Source organism: Echinops telfairi, unplaced genomic scaffold, assembly GCF_000313985.2.
Source record: "Echinops telfairi isolate 266 unplaced genomic scaffold, ASM31398v2 ScPeMD7_3533;HRSCAF=4204_0, whole genome shotgun sequence".
NCBI classification, from domain to species: Eukaryota; Metazoa; Chordata; class Mammalia; order Afrosoricida; family Tenrecidae; genus Echinops; species Echinops telfairi.
The window spans coordinates 78,622,734-78,630,562 of NW_022107431.1; the positions used below are offsets into that span (position 1 = coordinate 78,622,734).

At 39.4% G+C, this 7,829-nt stretch overlaps 1 protein-coding gene across 1 annotated transcript in view; it reads right to left on the reverse strand.

Moving 5' to 3' along the window:
• Positions 1 to 7,787, reverse strand: part of ASCC3 (activating signal cointegrator 1 complex subunit 3) — a 365,946-nt gene extending 358,159 nt beyond the window's left edge. The window contains exon 1 of the mRNA XM_045294314.1: positions 7,634 to 7,787. The gene's annotated coding sequence lies outside the window, so the exon portion shown is untranslated. The remainder of the gene's footprint in view (positions 1 to 7,633) is intronic.
• Positions 7,788 to 7,829: the final 42 nt, after the last annotated feature.

Genomic DNA, 7,829 nt, shown 5'->3' on the forward strand with positions numbered 1-7,829 from the left:
TAATGGTACAAGGTTAATATACAATTGCTTTTTCCTACACTGGCAGTGAACAACTAGAATCTGAAATTAAAAACAAAACACCATTTATATTAGCACCCAAAACGAAGGAAGAAAGGAAATAATTAGGTAAAAATCTAACAAAATATGTACAATATCTCTAGATGAAAAGCTACAAAACTCTGATAAAAGAAATCAAAGAGATAAGTAAATAGAGAGATTCCATGTCCTTAGAAAGGAAGACTCAGTTCTTCACAATTTCATTTACAGATGCAACACAATACCATTCCAAATCCAGCATGTTATTTTGCTGATACTGTTTGATTCTAAAATTCATATGGAAAGGCAATGATCCAGAGCAGCCATCACAATATTAACAATGCCAAATAAAGTTGGAAACCAACACAACCTAATTCAAGACTTATAAAAAATTATAATATTTATTTATCAATGTTCTTACTGTTCTCTTTTAATAAAAATGCAGTAGCTCTGAATAGCTAAAGTCAAACCAGCAACTCTTCAAAACCTTTAAAATGTTAGAGCTTAAATTCTAAGCATCATTTGCAAAAGGCTATAGATGACATCCACCACTTGTCTACCAGGATGTCATACTGTGGTGGTTTGTGTGATGCTGTGACGCTGGAAGCACGCCACTGGTGGTGAATGAATATCAGTATGGTCACCCAAAGTGAACAAGTCTCAGCAGAGCTCAGAACAGCTTACGAAGAAGAAATAGGCAGACCCCTTCGCAGGAATTAGTAACTTATAGACAGCAGAACTTGGTCAGACAATGAAAACCTCATGAATACTTGCAGAACATCGTCAGCAAGAGTACCAGAAGATGAGCCCCTTAAGTCAAAGGCACTCAAAGTAGGACTGACGAAGAATTGCCTTCTCAAAGCAGTCAACCATAATGACAAGGATAAAGCCTTCAAGACTCATTTGTTTATAAGGCATTAGACAAAAATGATAATATCTGAAAACATGTAATAATTGGAACTTAGAATATACAAAGTAAGAACACAGGAGTATTGAAAGTCATCAAAAATAAAATGGTATGCATAAAGATTGATATCACAGGTGTCGATGAGCTGAAATTGAACCAGATATATGTTATACTAGGCCAGAAATGACAGATTCAAGATTTCAAGAGGAATGGGGTTATATTCATCATCAAAAAAGGACATTGTGAGATATGTCTTGAAGTACAATGCTGTCTATGACAGGATAATAATCCATCGACACACAAGGAAATTCAGCCAATATAATTATGATTCAAATTGAGGCACCAAAAACTAATGCTAGTGATGCAGAAATTGAAGAAGTTTACCAATATCTTCAGTCTTAAACTGATCAATCATATAATCAACATGCATTGATAATTAGTGGCAATTGCAATAAAAGTTGTACACTAAAAGAAAGGTACGGTAGTTGGAAAATAGGACCTTGGCAATAGAAATGAAGCTAGATATTGCATGATAGAATGACTTCTTTATAGCATATACTTTTCAATAACACAAAAGACAACTCTAACACAGGGACTTCTTCAGATGGAAGACACAGAGATCAACCTGACTATGTGTATAGGAACACATGCTGGAGAAATTCAGTGTCACTAGCTAAAATGAGGCCAGGGCTGACTGTGAAAATGAGAGGCTGACTGTGGAAGGGACCATTAATTGCTAGCGTGTTAAGTTCAGGTTAAAGCTGGAAAAAAAATTTTTAAGTCCATGAGAGCCAAAATACGATTTTGAGTGTATCCCACCAGAATTTTGAAAATTTCTAAAGTACAGATTTGTTGTATTAAACACTAATGACAGGAAACCAGATGACAATAAGAATGTGATTCATGAACATAGCAAGATCATTAATAAGACAGGGAAGAAAGAAAATACCCAAGGGGGAAAAAAAAAAAAGAAAAGAAAATATCCAAGTGATGTCAGAAGACTCTGAACCTTGCTTATTGCTAAGGCAAAAAGAAGAAGTGATGAAGTAAAAGAGCGAAACAGGAAATCTCAAAAGGCAGTTCAAAAAACAAATTAAAACATTATAATGAAATGTGCAAAGGCCTAGAGTAGGAAAAACATGCTTAGTATAACTTGAACTGAAAGAGCTAAGGAAAAATATCAAGCTTCAAGTTTCAATATTGAAAGATCCTATAAGCAAAATATTGGATGATGCAGGAAGCATCAAAAGAGGATGGAAAGAATACACAGAACCACTGTATCAGTAAAATCATGATAAACAGAAAAGACTGAAGTTGAAAGCATTTCCTCTTGATTATAGTCTAGATTCTCTGATTATACAGATTGAATCTGTATGCTGAGAGGATACAACACTGATTCATACCTTTCCTGACTATAAACATAAAGTGATTCCCTCGTTCTGTTTACACAACTGCCTGTTACTGCATGGACAAGTTCCACAGGGGCACAGTGAAGTGCTCTGGAATTCCCATTCTTCTCTAGATTACCCAAAACTTGCTATGATCCACACAGTGCTGGGTCACAAGTATATTGACTACACCGATATAGTCAATAAAACACGAGAAGCTTGAATCCACAACCAATGCTCGTGAAAGCAACAGTCAAGAAATCAAACGATGCATTGCACTGGTAAAATTTGAAGCAGACTTCTTTAGACTATTGAAAAGAAAGGATTTTACTTTGAGGACTAAAGTGTGGCTGACCCAATCCATGGTATTTTCAATGGTCACATATGCGTACGGCCACATATGTCTGACACTATGATAAAGGAGACAAGGTTGAAGTTGTCAAGGATTTACCAGACAAGAGATCAAAAGAAGAATTGCAATAGGTAAATCTGTTGTACAAGATCTCTTTAGAGTATTGAAAAGGATGTTACATCGAGGACTATGGTGCACCTGACCGAAGTCATGGTATTTTCAGCTGCCTCATACGCATGTGAATGCTGTGCATGGAATAAAGAAGACCAAAGGCTTCTGAATTGTGATGCTAGGAAAGAATATTGAAAATACCATTGACCACTAAAAGGACAAACTGATCTGTCTTGGAAGAAAGTGGCCAGAATGCGATTTAGAAGCAAGGATGTTGTCAGGAGACCGGTCCCGGAGAAGGACATCATATTGGATAGAGGGAGAGCAGAGGAGAGGAAGTCCGTCAAGGAGATGGCTGCAACAACAGGCTCAGTCATAGGAAAAATTTTGAGGATGGTCAGAACCATGCAGTTTCATTCTGTTGTGCATACGGTTGCTGCGGTTGGAGCCAACTGGAAGGCTCCTAAAAGAAACAGCAGGTGAGGTGGTGAGTGACTCAGATTACACCCCCCCTAAATCTCTTCCATCAGCATAGCAGAGAACGCCCGCATGTTGTTGCTGTCGTTCGGTTTCATCAAGCAGGTTCTGACCTATGGCTCGACCTTATGCACAACAGAATGAAACCCTTCCCTGTCTTGTCCCTTCCTTACAGTAAGGCCAGAGTGCTCCTTAGAGGCAAGGATAGGGAGATTTCAATTACAGACTTTGGACATGTTGTCATGAGAGATTAGCCCCTGGAGAAGGACAGCATGTTTAGGAAAGTTGAAGGGCAGTGAAAAAGAGGAAGGCCCGCAACGAGATGAACTGACACAGTGACTAAATCAGTGGGCTCAGGGATAGGAACAAATGTTCCTTTTTAATGACCTTTTGCTTTTCTCGTGAATGATGGGTCTTGATGGCTTCCCACAGCTCATCAGTCCATTAATGTTCAAGGTGTCACATCTGTTGAGACATTCTAGAAACTTAGGTGGGATAGACTCATGGCTGTGTATTGGATCTCATGGACTTGATTTCATTTTCTTCAGCTTTAACCTTAACTTACATGTAAACAATTGATAGTCTGTTTCATAGTTGACACCTGGTCTAGTTTTAGCTGTTAATAAACTTCTCTACAGTCTCTTCCCAGAGATGTAGTCAATTTGATTTCTGTGTATTCCATCTGGAGAAGTCCATGTATATAGCTACCTTTTGTGTTGTTGGAAAAAGGTATTTGCTATGAGTAAGTCATTGGTCTTACAAAAATTCTATCATGCGATCGCCAGCTTCGTTTCTATTACCAAGTCTCTATTTTCCAACTACTGTTCCCTCCTCTTTGTTTCCAACTTTTACATTCCAATTGCCAGTAAATAACAAAGCATCTTGATTGCATGTTTGATCAATTTCAGACAGAAGCCCTTGGTAGAATTCTTCAATTTTTTAACTAGATTTTGTGGTTGGTGTGTAAATTTGTGTAATAGTTATATTTATTCATGATATTTCCTTGAAAGAAGATAAATATAATCCTATCAGATAGCATTGTACTTCAACATTGATTTTTGCAATGCCTTTTCTGATAATGAATGCCACACTATTCCTCTTGATTTGAGTTGTTCCCAGCATAGTAAATCATATGATTTTCTGATTCAAAATGGCCAATATCAGTCCATTTTAGCTCACTCATGCCTAGGATACTGATCTTTATGCATTCAATTTCATTTGTGATGACTTTGAATTTTCATATTCATACTTCATACATTTCAAGTTCTGATCATTAACAATTATTGCACCTGTTTCTCCTTATCCTGAGTCATTAGCAAGTGAAGATCCCAAAGGCTCCACTCGCACAGGCTATACTCCATTCACATCACCATGTTCTGCTCCCCTTCAAGAAAGCAGATCCTCTTCGGTCACATTTCCAGTGCCCTCTGACCCAAGGGGCCCATCCTCCTGCACAATCTGGGATAATGTTCTGCTTCCATTCATTAGGCTTTCAGTACCTGACAATATTTTGAAACTATGCATGAGGTTTTCTGTAGCTACTTCCTCTGAAGTAGGCAAACTCCTTCTTCGATGTCTGTTCTTAGTCTGGAAGCTCTGCTGAAACCTGTTCATTTTGGGGGCTCCTGATGGCATTTGAAATACCAATGGCATTAACTTCCAGAATCACAGCAACACACAAGCCACCACAACAAAATGACAGACAAGTGGTGGTCTACCTTTCTAAAGGGTATAAACCAAACCATCCTTTCTTCCTTGGGGATATAGTCTACTGAAAGAAAAAAGCCTATCTCCAGGAAAGCCATTCCTCATGGTATAAAAGCAATCTCACATAGAGAGGAGTCCTAGAGTCATCCAGGAAGAGGGGCCAGCAGGGCAGCATATTTGCATCTCTGTCTAAAGCTTTGGAAGCCTAGGCCAGAGGCTGTGGAAGGAGACCATGGGGAAGAGCAAAGGTGCCAAGCCAAGACCAGAGGCCAAAGTAAGGAGACCATGAGACAAAGCAGAGGAACAGCACTGAGACTGAAACAGCCAGCTGGTAGGCTTCCTGGCCTGCAGAGCCAGAACAAGGAATCACTCATCTAGAGAGGCTGAGGATTAGATAGAGATATTTGGCTGCTGGCTGAGAAGAGGTGCTGCTCTGGACCGATGATTGTATCTTACTGTTTAATGATCTTGATTTTCGGTAATCTGTTAACTTAATAAATCACAGATCTGGAGGAAGAGTAGCCAAAACTTACCTGAACTAGGTACATGGGAATCTACACTGACATAAAAACGTACCAGAGACTTTATGTATTATTCAAATAACAATAGCAAGAAGCATAAAGTAAAAAAAAAAAATAGAAGGGAAAAAAAGAACTGAGTTTAGATGTTGGATGCTAAATTAGTAAAAAAATTTCTGATTAGCAATGTTTGCATAAAATGGAGACAGTTTGCAAAATGATTTCTGATACCCCTTTCAGATTGAAAAATATGATTAAATCAGAGTATTAAAAACATGAATTGTATGAACTCTGAATCACAAGGTTAAAGCAAGAATTTGTGAATTAAGTTGTAACTACAGATTAACCCAGCAAAGAGCAAAAAAATGGTAGTGAACAGATTTCCCCTATGTTCTCATTCATACAGAATAGAGAACTTAAATAAGATGGTACTTTTACTTACCTTAATATAACTATACTTTCTCCCCTTAGTAATTGTATACTCCCCTTCCAAATTTTAGTGTTTGCTAAAATTTTAATTTTAGGAAATCTTAATTTGAAAGTTGAAAATTGTGTGACATTACAGCAAAACATTATTTTGTTTCTAAACGGATTATACCAACTGAAAAGTCAAAGTTTTATGCAGCAATATATTTCAGTCAACAAGTATCATACATGTTCCTGATGAATATGTTTTGTGAGGAGATTTCTAATGAGTTGCAAGTTAGTAACACATGAACGATCAACTAGACCGATGTAAACACTGGAAAAAAGAAAGGGAAAAAAAGGTTTTTTTAGGTAGAAATATTTTCTAATTGTGAAATTATACTTAAACAATTTTGCAAAAGGAAACCTTACTCTTCAATGGCTGGACAATATGCTACCATTTTGGTCAAGGGCAGCATCATGCTGTGCTGCTCCTCTTTCAATGCTGGACACATTTAAACAGGAGCAACCACTGCTCTGGGCAGATAGGCTTCCTCTGATCAAACAGGGAAAGCCATTACATAAAGAGGAGCCCTAGTCAAGATCCTATCTTAAAAAGGTTCTGCTGGACAGTAGGAAGTTCAGTAAAGACACTGGATCTGTTCTTTTCCTAAGCCGATCACAGTGGTTGGCACATACATATGAAGGGGTGATAAAGGGAAGGACAGACGGCCAATGAAAACTTTACAGACATTGGGAAGGCTAAGTAATAAAAAATGAATTCACTCGCAAGAGGATTATGTAGTTTACTAGGAACAGTTTTCGTATGCAAAATTGTGATAATCGTTTTTTTTTTTTAAGCTACAACATGAACAGGAGTAAAATCAAAAGCTCTCAACTTCTGAGAACACTTTGGAAATCAGAAAAGAAAAAAAATCAGAAAATTGATGTCACTCTCTGAAACAAGAATTTCGGTGATGAAAATACCAGCTTTTCAATCTAACCTTAGGGAAGGGAAACCGTGGAAATGATTACTAGTTTGAATTAAACACATTTGATGCTATTCATATCACTTAACGACCACCACTGGAACTATGCTTCATTTAAGTTGAGGAGTAGGAAAAATACATAACATGTTGCATTTTATGAACACATTCAATTTTTGATAAAAGCTCAATAAATTAAAAATAGCTTTCCACATACTCTCACCATCTCCCGAGTGCACATAGAAACTTATTTTTAACGGGCATCACTGACTTCTCGATTGTTAAATTCATCCACAATCTACCATGGTCAACTCCCTTCCCGCTTTACTTTACAGTACGGGGCTTAAAAATACAAGGAAGCCGATTTCGCTTCCAAAATCCACGTGGAAGTTGCCACGTCTCTGTAACAGAACAAACTAATGAAAACAAATTACCCAGGCAGGCACCTGCAAAAAAGCCCCCGGCCATGTGGTCACATTCTGGCCTAACACCTGGGCAATCGGTAACTCGGGTGTACTTTTCTTTTCCCCACCCCCACCTTCAAACTCCAGGGAACAGGACGGCGGTCGTCCGGGACTCCGGACCCGGCCTCGGGCCCAACGAGGATGACAGTTCGGGGCTCGGCTCCATGGCAGGAGGGGAAACGCCAGCGGGGGTCCCAGGCGCCCCCCACCCCCACCAGCTCCGCTCCGCAGACCCCGCCTCCCGCCGCGACGTGGCCACTCCTCCCACCTCCACCTCCTCACCTCGGGTCGGGCTCACCGACTTCACATCCCTCAGCCCGCTCCAGCCTCCACAAACCACCCGGTCGGTTTTCTGTTTCTCTTTCCACGCCCAACGGAGCGCGGAGGGCAAGGTCGAGGATGCCAGCACCTCGGCGTTTCCGTCTTACCCGGGCCAGGCTTTTAATCACACCGCACCGCACCAGAACACCTTCCGACC